Source organism: Pecten maximus, chromosome 15, assembly GCF_902652985.1.
Source record: "Pecten maximus chromosome 15, xPecMax1.1, whole genome shotgun sequence".
Taxonomy (NCBI): Eukaryota; Metazoa; Mollusca; class Bivalvia; order Pectinida; family Pectinidae; genus Pecten; species Pecten maximus.
Window position 1 is genome coordinate 10,591,934 of NC_047029.1, and position 14,345 is coordinate 10,606,278.

Below are 14,345 nucleotides of genomic sequence, written 5' to 3' on the forward strand. Positions count from 1 at the left end.
TAAGCTGTCAATTTACCTATTGCTTCTCCTGTCATACCCGACCTGCTGCCGTTAATCTGCACGATGACGTAATCAGGATATTTACCAAGGTTGTGTTGTATCTCGTGGAAACTCAAATTATCTACAAATACACAACATGTCGACAAAATTATAGTTGGTCAGCTTCATTGGTTTTAGATTAATAAATGCTTAATGATGTAGTATCGTTTTATGTCTAGTTGTGACAGGAAAAAGTCCAACAGTCAGGATCGGGAGTCTGGAAAATTGGCGGAAGTTCTAGCCAATTAAGTAATCTGCAAGGCCAACAGGAATTCACATAAAGACTCTCTGACAAAGCATTGATTATTCATATTGAAACCAAAAAAAAATATGTTATGTTGTCATGGCAAACAATTAAAAGCAAGACTGGGTCAAACAATGAGTTCTTATTGCTTAAACACCCTGAAAAATAAACCGATGTCGAAAATAAGTTATGGATTTATTTCAGGAAGAAAATGATTGAAGATAAGATATTGAAAACAGCAGTTCACCGTCACCAAGTCCCGGGCCAATATGATATAGTTGGATGCTGCTACAATTATATGTCACTCAGGTAAACAGATAATATCGACTGGGAATAACATTCATGAAAAGGAATTGTTCCACTTGCCATCGTGATTATTGATTTGGAAACCATGCTGATGTAATTGCCTTCCTTTGGCGACACCAAATGTTTCGAATAGGTTAATTAGCAGCACGTGGACTACAGCAAAACATCTTCAAAATATCAAAGGCGTTGAAAACAAGCCGATTTTGAAAAATAGGTTTAAACTTAACTTAAACAAATAAGAAGGGACAAGTATGTTTGTATTTAGGTTATTACAGTTCTGGTTTATTATCTACAACTGGTGATGATATTTGTCGGGTTAATTATCTACAATTGATGATGATATTGGTCGGGTTAATTATCTACAACTGTGGTGATATTGGTCGGGTTAATTATCTACAACTGATGATGATATTGATCGGGTTAATTATCTACAACTGGTGATGATATTGGTCAAGTTAATTATCTACAACTGGTGATGATATTGGTCGAGGTTTATTATCTTCAACTGGTGATAATATTGGTCGGATTTATTTCAAAGACCAAGAGCTTATATGAGTAATTCGTGTGACAAAACTGTACGGGTTTAGTCGCAATGTTTCATGATGAAGACACCAAAGCAAATGATGGACATATTACATACAACGGTAACTACAACGGTGAAAGTTCTAATTTGGAAATATTAGTAACAGGTCACTAGAGGGAATATTGTGATTTACATATATGATGGATGACACACATAGCCTGCTTAAACAACGACACATAAGTGACATTAGGAAATATTAACAGCTGCATATAAAATCTATCTGTTTTACGACATTAAGAAACTTCCTTATTTTAAGGAAAGTTGATGAAACTGAATCTTGAACTTGATCTAGATATTCACCTGGCCGGATTTGTCCATGAAATTAATAGCGGTAGCTCTTCAGGAACTCAAGGTCTTGATATATGTAGACCAGGACTTACTGTTTAGAACATTAAGCTCCGTCCACGGATGGTAGAAATCAGGTCGGGGGAAATCCCACGCCCTCCATGCCCTCACACGGACGTGACCCGATTTGGCATCGTCAGGGTTCAGATGCATGGGCCCGTCCCAACCAGATTCACCTAGAAATGGAATGAAAGTATATGTTATCATATCAACACACAACAAATATGCCATCCAAACAATTAAAGTTTAAAGTACTAAGTAGAGAACGAAACCGCTTTGATAGTATCCGCACACAAACAAATCTTTTGATATATATTTCAAAATTCGCAACTTAACAATTTTGCATTACTGAAACTATACATTAATTATCTGGAAAATGATCTAAACAAATATTAAACGAACGGTCATATATAATATGCAAGGATATTACAATGTAATATGCGGGTATTAAAAATGTAACCTTTTATATTTATCTTACAATCATCACCGGGTTCAATCGTACTGACCGGGCGCCGGTGCTTACACCTGGGCGTCGATGAATTTTACACCCGGGCAACGGTAATTTCTATAGAAAATATATAAATCACTGTTATTGGCCCAGATGGGAGCATGTTAGGGGTCTCATTGTTGGGAGAATGCCGTAGTACTCGAGGTGACCCCTATAACTTTCCACGTAAGATCGGTCGCCTACGTGAAATATGACCACAATGAACTAAGAAAGAATATGATGACTGCTGCCCATCCGACGACAAATGGTTGGAGAAATGACATCACGCAATACACGTGAGTGACCGAGTTTTTTTTAACTACGAGATGGTGCTGCCTTAGTGCGTTACAAACAAAAGCACATCACGATGTTCTAAACAGAACGAGTGGTGATTTACATATTTTTTTAAATTTTATTCTTCGCCTGATTCAGATTATTGATTTTAGTATTTATCTATTTTTGTAGACAAAATATCACGGATGTAAATCAATACCGTCCTCACAATAGTTCTACGTTAAGTCTACATATAAATAACTTTCAAAGTATACATTTTATCAGTACTAAGAACTGGGCCCATTTTCCCCCGGGGCAATTAGCGTAGTTCTCGAATGATTTTCTTAATGTTTATACATATTCAAGTAAATAACGTTAATGGAGACCTTCAGTTAACAACCAATAACAAAACAATCTTCGAATCCTGTTTATCGATAGTATTTTCGTTGACAGGAAAAACATGCGGACACCATCCCACCGATACATAATCTTTATAATTTTCTTTTAGACAACAACCAACGAGAAATTGAATGCCGATCCTCAACGACACGTACAACCGATAGCGATGACGATGTGTTCACAATTCAAGGTGTAGGTGTGATTATATGTTCACAATACACGGTGCGGGTGTGGCTATGTGTTCACAATACAAGGTTCGGGTGTGACTATATGTTCACAATACACGGTGTAGGTGTTCACAATACAAGGTACGGGTGTGACTATGTGTTCACAATACAAGGTGCAGGTGTGACTATGTGTTCACAATACAAGGTGCGGGTGTGACACAATACACGGTGCGGGTGTGACACAATACAAGGTGCGGGTGTGACACAATACAAGGTGCTGGTGTGGCTATGTGTTCACAATACAAGGTGCGGGTGTGACACAATACAAGGTGCAGGTGTGACTATGTGTTCACAATACAAGGTGCGGGTGTGACACAATACAAGGTGCAGGTGTGACTATGTGTTCACAATACAAGGTGCGGTTGGGACACAATACAAGGTGCAGGTGTGACACAATACACGGTGCGGGTGTGACACAATACACGGTGCGGGTGTGACACAATACAAGGTGCGGGTGTGACACAATACAAGGTGCGGGTGTGACACAATACAAGGTGCGGGTGTGACTATGTGTTCACAATACAAGGTGCGGTTGGGACACAATACAAGGTGCAGGTGTGACACAATACAAGGTGCGGATGTGACACAATACAAGGTGCGGGTGTGGTTATGTGTTCACAATACACGGTGCGGATGTGACACAATACAATTTGCAGGTGTGCCACAATACACGGTACAGGTGTGATTATATGTTCACAATACAAGGTGCAGGTGTGGTTATGTGTTCACAATACACGGTGTCGGTGTGACTATGTGTTCACAAGTCGACCCCTTGGGAAAGAGACAGTGGGATCTCTAATATCTGGGCAAGATTCTTTAGCTGCCAAACACTCGGCAAGAATCGTATTTGTCCAACTTAGAATCTTTCCTCTCGGCTTGAGATGGGGGAAATGTTCTATATGTTTCACAAATGGTAGTGTCCCCGTTAAACACAGAATCAAAGGCAGATTCCTGGGAGAGACGGGCGGCTCTTAGACCCTAACTCCTCACAGGCACAGACAGTTAATGATGATATAACCAAGGAATTTTATTTAGGTCAGAGAGATATTTATTATCCTTGATTTGATAACTTGGTTAAGTCAATCATCGAAAGGGCAAAATGTTCATATTGCATAAGCGAGATATAAAACTGGCATATTGACAAATTCCTGATAACGCGGGATATACAAACTTGGTTGGTGTTCATTTGAATCAGCATTTGATCTTTGATACTGTTTTGTCATTTGATCTTAGGTCTATCACGCAAAACATGTCGGCGAGTCACAGCTGTTATTTCATGTTTACGGAGATGGGCTATAATAAAGTGAATTATCTAGATGAGTTAGCAGGGGTGGAAATTCCTGTGAGAGCGGACACAGCTTTTATGGTTCTCGTAAGGTTGCTGGATGCTTGTGGTTTTAGAGAATCAGAGAAAGAAAACTCCCTGTTAAGCTGCATATAGGGTGTTTTAGGTGTGATTTGTGACTTTGTCCGTTCCTCAGAATAAGGTACCGTAAACGTTCTTATTTTAGTGGGAGTTTAATTTTAGCACTTTTCGCGCTCTTTGTGGAGCGCTAATTCATGTACAGCGCTAAAATTTTGAATTTAAAACTGAATATTAGTAATACACTCTTTAAGTCTGTTCGAGAATTGATCTGTAGGAAAAGTGTTACTTTAGATGATTCGTAGAGTTTTTGTGGAAACTGAAGTCTATCTCTCACTTTGCGAAGCCAGGCAAGATTTCTGTGTTCAAGTTGCAAATGTGTGTATACCAGACGTTGTAGAGTTTAGATGATTTCAGAGGAGGAATGGTCCTATCTGGATTAGTATGTGGCATCTGGTGCCTGTTTGTTTGGATGTGGCGGTTGGTGACCTATTACAGGACAATTTTATTCATGCCAGGTTTCCGTCAGACGATGTAGGTACATGTATGGTTTTACATGATAACGCATTTGAACTACATTTGTAGTCTAAACATGAGGTCCTGAATTTACAGGGAAAAGATGTCGTGGTTATTTGTGAAAATAAGGCTTCGGTAACAGTCTTTCTCCGGGTACTCTGGCTTTCCTCGACCTTCAAACCTTAAATGACCCTGGCTTTTAATAGGACATTAAACAAAATAAACCAATCGGTAACCGTCCTAGCGCCGTCTGCCATTCCGTGACGCATGGAGCTACTTATTCAAAGTTGTCAGGGGGAGTTACTATTTTTGTTGCTAGGGGTGACTTTTGAAAAAAATGGGCCATGCATTGTCCATAGATGAACAACAGAATTCCAGTTCTGTTATCTAGGTGGGAAACTGGGACGACACAGTGCGTAAATGTTTTACGTAACAAGGTTCATAGACCTAATCATTTTTCGCGCCTTATTTATTTATTTGACAGTTCAGTATGCTTTGTCACATGTGTGCTTAAGTGGTGCGTTGTGTATTAACATTGTCAATGCTTATTGTTATTTTAATAAATCCGGCAAAATAGTTGTGTCTTGTTGTCGGGTCGGTGTAATTAATACATATTGAAGCATATCTACAGCAAGTCTCCGTTTTAAGAATAGGTAGCCGAACATGACGGTAAAATGACATCAGTAATGCATATACCATTTTGCAGGAAATGTGAAAAAGCTGCTTTAATTCGTGAACTTTCACACAAACCATACACATGAAATGTATGGTAATTCTTCGTTAAAGTTATATTGTATAAAGTTTGTAAATAACTTTTAAAGGAATTTATTGCTTTCAAATACATGACATTAATTCACGGCAGAATTATCCGTTTATATCATGTTAAGGAGAGAAAGTGTGTCTCGTTTTGTTTTATCGTTGTCCATGTGATGGATCATATTCTCACGTTTGCTATGCCGTGGTCCATGTTATAGATCATATTCTCACGTTTGCTATGTCGTGGTTCATGTTAAATACAGTTGAGTGTAGACTAAAGGTTACACCCAAGTGCACTCCGAGTGCACTCCCTTTGGACTTGGAGTGCACTCCGTTTGGACTCCAGGTAAACTTGGAGTGCACTCCAAGTGGACTCCGAGTCTACCTGGAGTCCTATAAGACACCATGTCTACCCCAGGTCTATAATCAGACTATATCATATATATAATTCATATATAAATAAATAGATCTTTACAAATTGCTTTTGTTCTGTTAATATTACTTTTAACATTGGTTTAGTCTACTAGGAATATTTATTTTATTGTTAAAGGGACTATTACCTTAAATTTCAACCTCAGGAATTGTAGAATTCGGCCTATGAATAATAAGATATATCAATAAGTAAGCGATACACGCGCCTACACCGTCAACTTTGTTGTTTTTATACATATTTTCGGGGTCGGAACATTGTTTATTTGTAAACAGTAGCACGCTCGATTTATTACGAGGAAAGCCGAATAGGTCACATGGTCCGTCACGTGACGAAGTCATTAACTTCCGTCGCAAAGAAAAAATGGATCACGAGGCAAGTGTAAACAAACACACGTCTAAGGCATATGGCACTTACTTTTGCGTCTTTCTGTTAATATTTGTTTGCAGTAAATGATTCTTTAGTGTTATGATATATAAGGTTTAACAACTTAACTTAGTAATTCGTTTAGTTGTGGCTTTGTCGTGTGATAATCAACTTTGTTTATTGCTGGCGCTAAACTAGTGGGGCCCCAAGGGGGTAATTACAATGGAAAAATAAACTTACTGTCTCTCTGTTTCTTTCAGATTTTTAACTGGAATGTTACTGTATTCTTTGTCGATATGCACAGGAATTGATACCTTCTCTGTTTAAATAGATATCGTTTTCCATTCAACTGGCATCAATATATATTTGTTATAGATTAATAAACAGTGTGACTCACACAAGAGTTGGACTAACTCTATACCTCCCAGGTACTTATAGAACATGTTAAAAAGAATGAATGCCAAAAGTAATGAGTTGGTCCAGTATCTTTCTACTTTTCTGTCATGTATCAAGTTTTCTTTTCTAGTGTTCTAAGAAAGGTAGAACATGTAGTAGTCTGAGAGACATGGTATACCATGTACAGTATGTGATAGAGGATATAACATATCCGAACATACTGTTGTTCTCCTGATTTTACAGCAATTTCCCAAGCTGTGCAGTGTAGACAATTAGACACAGGTCCTCCCTGACGACTTTGGACAATCCATCAGTTTCAAGGCAACCAGGATTGGTTAACTGATATTACTCTTGTATGTTTAACTAAGTACAACTGAATGACAAAAACGTTTTTCTCAGTCTCTGCGATAAGTATGTATATAATGTTATTAAGTTTGGATGATGATGATGATGATGATGATGATGCTTTGTCAAAATATAATCACCTCAGGGCTTTTTCTGATGGCTTTCTGGGGCCATTCCCAATGGGAATTATTTCATTTTAAACCCGAATTCCTATAATTTTCTCTTTACTCCTGAAGAAATATTTCCAAATTCACCAACTTTCGTCCCAAAATGAGACAAAAAGACCCCATCCCAAACCAATGAGAAAAAGCACTGTCACCACAGATGATGATGTTTTGTTCAAATATGCTCAACACAGATAATGATGATTTTTGCAATATGTTCACTAATGTATTTTGATATGATGATGACTTTAAATTACTTAACTCCATACTCTCATTGTTGTTAGTTGGCTGTATGGCTACATGATACAGCGAAGCAAATGTTGTACTTACAAATCATACTGTACTTACAAATCATACATCAACGTTATAACAAAGAAGCCAAGGCAAGTCAAAATAATAGTTTCTTGGACTAGTTATTTAATTGTTGGCATAGATATTTTAATCACATCTGTAGACAAATCTATTCTAGTAAAAGAGTGTTAGTACAGATGACAATAACCAGATACATGGACACTTTTTACATGCATGCACGTTAACATACTTGTGGCACATACAAATGTATATATCATACTTGCCGCATACATCATACTTACCAAACTTATGACACATACACCATACTTACCAAACACACCATACTTGTGACACCATAACTGTCAGACAACCACCATACTTGTGACATACACTATATTTTTTTAGAAAATTGGTGAATTTGGAAATATTTCTTCAGGAGTAAAGAGAAAATTATAGGAATCTGGGTTTAAAATGAAATAATTCCAATTGGAAATGGCCCCAGAAAGCCCTCAGAAAAAGCCCTAAGGTGATCATATTTTGACAAAGCATTATCATCATCATCATCATCATCATCATCATCATTATCCAAACTAAATAAGCATGTCATTATATACATACTTATTGCAAAGACCGAGACAAACGTTTTGTCATACATTTGTACTTAGATAAACATACAAGAGTAATATCAGTTAACCAATCCTGGTTGCCTTGAAACTGATGGATTGTCCAAAGTCGTCAGGGAGGACCTGTGTCTAATTGTCTACACTGCACAGCTTGGGAAATTGCTGTAAAACCAGGAGAGCAACAGTATGTTCGGATATGTTATATCCTCTATCACATACTGTGCATGGTATACCATGTCTCTCAGACTACTACAGGCTCTACCTTGTCCCCTTCCCCAAGCTCTGAGAAGCTGGTGGTGGTGTCTATTGTATAATATAATTAGCTAACAATTTGGTGTTGATCTGAATTAAAACCGAAGCTATTAAAATTTTCTTAGAACACTAGAAAAGAAAACTTGATACATGACAGAAAAGTAGAAAGATACTGGACCAACTCATTACTTTTGGCATTCATTCTTTTTAACATGTTCTACAAGTACCTGGGAGGTATAGAGTTAGTCCAACTCTTGTGTGCGTCACACTGTTTATTAATCTATATCAAATATATATATTGATGCCAGTTGAATGGAAAACGATATCTATTTAAACAGAGAAGGTATCAATTCCTGTACATATCGACAAAGAATACAGTAACATTCCAGTTAAAAATCTGAAAGAGACAGAGAGACAGTAAGTTTATTTTTCGATTGTAATTACCCCTTGGGGCCCCACTAGTTTAGCGCCAGCGATAAACAAAGTTGATTATCACACGACAAAGCCACAACAAAACGAATAACTAAGTTAAGTTGTTTAACCTTATATATCATAACACTAAAGAATCATTTACTGCAAACAAATATTAACAGAAAGACGCAAAAGTAAGTGCCATGCCTTAGACGTGTGTTTGTTTACACTTGCCTCGTGATCCATTTTTTCTTTGCGACGGAAGTTAATGACTTCGTCACGTGACGGACCATGTGACCTATTCGCGAATCGGCTTTCCTCGTAATAAATCAATATTCCGACCCCGAAAATATGTATAAAAACAACAAAGTTGACGGTGTAGGCGCGTGTATCGCTTAATTATTGATATATCTTATTATTCATAGGCCAAATTCTACAATTCCTGAGGTTGAAATCTAAGGTAATAGTCCCTCAATTAGAATAGTCATTACTGTACATATATCATGACTGTAAAGGAAGTTTAGATAATGTATCTATATTATGTTATTGATTATTCAAAATATTGACAGTTTATAGTATTTAATGAATTATATGTTTTTTAATAAGACATTCTCTACATGAAAGGAAAATATAACTACATATATGTACTCAGTTCAGGCACGTAACTATAAAAAAAAAACATAATCGTTTTAGTCTATATAGGTTATATATTCAAATGTATCATTAGAAAAATATATATTTACAACTGTACATATTTACGAGCATTACTTAGTTAAATTAATGTTCTGACATAATGTACACACAAGTATGTAGTTCTGGACTACCCATAATGAATGACAGTATCTGTTTAATTGCTATTATTATTGGCCATGCATGACTGATACTGGCCTGACACACCTGAGAACTGTGCCAGGTGAGTTTTAGGAGCCAGCTACAGGTACTGTCCTAGGTTCACAGAAATACCTATGTCAATTTTGTCGCTGTATGGCTTCAAATGATGAAGCTGTGCAAAGCAGGGTGTGTTATAACCTCAGGCCAATAGAACAGTAAGATTATCTCCTGAATTGAAGGAAAGGATTGTAGCTCTCCATTTGAGAGGCCTTAATCAGACCAAAATTACATGTATAAACGAAATACCGATGTAATTAAGGTGGAAATGTCAAGATAAGCTGTAAAACCATTAACAAATTAGTTAACAGCTTAAAGAAGACCAACTCTATTGAAATGAAGTTATTCTATACTGAAATTAGAAAGTAAAAATAAGCCGTTTCTTAATACATTGTAACCTGTCTACACCGTAAGTCATTGAGACCAAACGTATTGGTCGGGTTATGCAGGTGTCCGGTATGTAGAGGTACACTGTTGAATGATATAAGTTCAGAAAAAAATAATGCAAATCAAATTAAGAAATGATGCGGTTCTTATCTTGTTATATTAAAAAATATAAAGACATTGCTTTAAAAAAATAATTGTCAAGAAAGAGATTAAAGTAAAAAAAAAAAAAGTAAATCAGTGTAATTCCAAATGGTATAATAAATGTAAATGCACCATTTCCCAAAAGCCTTATACCTGTAATTAGTACACATTGTTCTCGCCCAGGAAATAAGATTATAGAGCCTGAGGTACAATTTGCCTCTGGGCAGTTGGACACCAGCAACCTTATACCATTTACATTAATTGTACCTGTAAAACTGACCTGTTGGAACAACATCGTTTTCTATTCCCATTCAGTCAATATCTATTATAATATGTGTCATATGTAACAGATACATGTCATGAATGTACAATGGTTGTTCAAGCTAATTATAAAATCATAAAGTTAAATGTTCAAACTTTAAAAAAAAAAAGACATATTAAGGCCAGCTGCAGTTGGTGTATGGAATGTTTGATAAGTATTTACTTAACTAATACATGAAAATTATATTAATCTATGGTGATTTACATATTGACTTCTAATACTCTATACATACTTCCTTTATAATATCAAAGACATAAAGTAATAGTACCAGGGGGGGGGGGGGGGGGGGGGGGGGGCATTGTATCTTATATAACTGTTAAAAGAACTCCATGTATGACCAGGATTTAATGAGGCAGGTATAACAAAAAAAAGTTGATTTACCAAATGGAAATTTAAGTCTGATGTTAAACTGTAAATCGAAATTAGACATTGGATCCGGAATATGTTATCAATATCAAGGTGATAAAAAAAAACCTTCTTTTGTATTGTATGTTAAGATAAATATAAACTGTTGGAAGAAAAGTATTTGAAATATTAAAAACAGTAGTACTTCGAGTACAAGATATTTCCAGTACACAATCAAACTCTCCCGTTTGCTATTTCGTGGTTCATGTTATAGATCATATTCTCACGTTTTGCTATGTCGTGGTCCATGTAAATGATTTTAATCTTAAAAGAGGCTCACGTTTTCCTATATCATGCTCCATGTTAAGGATCATATTCTCACGATTTGCTATGTCGGGGTCCATGTTAAGGATCATGTTTCTCACGATTTGCTATATCATGCTCCATGTTAAGGATCATATTCTCACGATTTGCTATGTCGGGGTCCATGTTAAGGATCATGTTTCTCACGTTTGCTATATCGGGGTCCATGTTAAGGATCATATTCTTACGATTTGCTATGTCGGGGTCCATGTTAAGGATCATATTCTCACGATTTGCTATGTCGGGGTCCATGTTAAGGATCATATTCTCACGATTTGCTATGTCGGGGTCCATGTTAAGGATCATGTTTCTCACGATTTGCTATATCATGCTCCATGTTAAGGATCATGTTTCTCACGATTTGCTATTTCGTGGTCCATGTTAAGGATCATGTTTCTCACGTTTGCTATATCGGGGTCCATGTTAAGGATCATGTTTCTCACGTTTGCTATATCGGGGTCCATGTTAAGGATCATGTTTCTCACGATTTGCTATTTCGTGGTCCATGTTAAGGATCATGTTTCTCACGTTTGCTATATCGGGGTCCATGTTAAGGATCATGTTTCTCACGTTTGCTATATCGGGGTCCATGTTAAGGATCATGTTTCTCACGTTTTGATATGTCGGGGTCCATGTTAAGGATCATGTTTCTCACGTTTTGATATGTCGGGGTCCATATTAAGGATCATGTTTCTCACGATTTGCTATGTCATGCTCCATGTTAAGGATCATGTTTCTCACGATTTGCTATATCGGGGTCCATGTTATAGATCATGTTTCTCACGTTTGCTATATCGGGGTCCATGTTAAGGATCATGTTTCTCACGTTTGCTATATCGGGGTCCATGTTATAGATCATATTCTCACGTTTGCTATGTCGGGTCCATGTTAAGGATCATGTTTCTCACGATTTGCTATGTCGGGGTCCATGTTAAGGATCATGTTTCTCACGTTTGCTATATCGGGGTCCATGTTATAGATCATATTCTCACGTTTGCTATGTCGGGGTCCATGTTAAGGATCATGTTTCTCACGATTTGCTATGTCGGGGTCCATGTTAAGGATCATGTTTCTCACGTTTGCTATATCGGGGTCCATGTTAAGGATCATGTTTCTCACGTTTTGATATGTCATGCTCCATGTTAAGGATCATGTTTCTCACGTTTTGATATGTCGGGGTCCATGTTAAGGATCATGTTTCTCACGATTTGCTGTGTCGTGGTCCATATTAAGGATCATGTTTCTCACGATTTGCTATGTCATGCTCCATGTTAAGGATCATGTTTCTCACGATTTGCTATATCGGGGTCCATGTTATAGATCATGTTTCTCACGTTTGCTATATCGGGGTCCATGTTAAGGATCATGTTTCTCACGTTTGCTATATCGGGGTCCATGTTATAGATCATATTCTCACGTTTGCTATGTCGGGTCCATGTTAAGGATCATGTTTCTCACGTTTGCTATATCGGGGTCCATGTTATAGATCATATTCTCACGATTTGCTATGTCGGGGTCCATGTTAAGGATCATGTTTCTCACGATTTGCTATGTCGGGGTCCATGTTAAGGATCATGTTTCTCACGATTTGCTATATCGGGGTCCATGTTAAGGATCATGTTTCTCACGTTTGCTATATCGGGGTCCATGTTAAGGATCATGTTTCTCACGATTTGATATGTCATGCTCCATGTTAAGGATCATATTCTCACGATTTGATATGTCGTGGTCCATGTTAAGGATCATGTTTCTCACGATTTGCTATTTCATGGTACACGATAGGGACCGGAAGTGTCTCTCGTTTTGTCTGGAACAGTTATTTATATCTGTACATAGTGTATCGACTGACGGCTCTATGTAATATGATGATGTTTCAAATCGTTTATTGGTTTGTAACATAACCGATCTCTGATACTTACCGACATAAGCTAGTAGGCCAATCGGATTGCTGCTAGACTTGGCGGCGAAGACATGTACTAGTACTTCATTGTATAAACAGATAATCCCTCCATATAATGCTCCCGAGTAATCATCATCGTCAACCTGGGCACTCCCCAGAGCATTGAAGATGTATTCATGTCCATTTATCGTAAGTCTCAGTTCCGCAACAACTTTTACAGGAAGTTCGCCGAAATCATGCGTAATCTTGACTTCCGTTTGAGCTTGTGTTTCAATTGCTGTCCAATTACTCACAAAGCTTGGTTCCAACAGCAGAACGCTTGTGGACCCTGTTGGCAAAAGAACAATTGTGAGATTCAGTATTGAAAATAAATGTATATGTTTGTCCACAATCATAGCATATGCTAATATAGTAGAACTATATTTCTAGCCAAGCAGAGTCACTCGTGACTAGAGTAGAAATCTGAAGCCAAAAGGAGTAATTTGCCATTTGTTCACAAATTGCCCACTTTTCTCAATTCAGTATTATACCAACATACGCATATACTTTGAAAATACTGCATGATGCATAGGGGTTAGTTATGAAAAGTCAAAAACTGTTTTCAGCATTGTGCCTGATTATATGAAAATTGTTTTTGTTACAATACGATAGTTAGTGTTAGTATGAAACTAAAACATATATAAAACGATAAATTTCATCTGTTAAGATTATGTGTAGGGACCTATTAATGTCATCTATGGTAAAAAAATAAATTTAATTGTGATTTTTTTGACATACATACAACATATATATGAATTTAAGTAATTTTAAGTAGATACTTTATTCGACTTATTATTCGGAGCGAAATATGTTAAATAATAACCACAATTTAGAGAATTCATGTTGATGCTTTCTGGGGTTCATAAGTAGAGTAATTGAAGCGTCAGTCTCCGCGAGACCTTCAAAGAGCACCAGCGGAATATCTTTAGGATTATATATACACTGGTATTAACCAATTAATTGACATCCGGTCACGTGGGGGCGGGTAGATAAAACAATTATCCGATTGTGCTGCAAAAGTCAATACTGATCGCGACCAACAAATTAGGACAGAAAATAATAGAATACTGCAACCAAGTCGTGTGATGTCAATAAGGAATGCCGCCATCAAATTGTAAGACGATTTCTATTGTTCCCCGGAAGT

At 37.1% G+C, this 14,345-nt stretch overlaps 1 long non-coding RNA gene across 1 annotated transcript; it reads right to left on the minus strand.

Annotated features, from left to right (window-relative positions):
• Positions 1–20: 20 nt before the first annotated feature.
• LOC117343483 lies at positions 21–13,324 on the minus strand. The gene is made up of 3 exons (XR_004536019.1): positions 13,182–13,324; positions 1,553–1,693; positions 21–121 (listed from the first exon to the last, which is right to left on the minus strand). It is a non-coding gene; the product is annotated as an uncharacterized LOC117343483 (long non-coding RNA).
• Between the last annotated feature and the right edge of the window lie 1,021 nt (positions 13,325–14,345).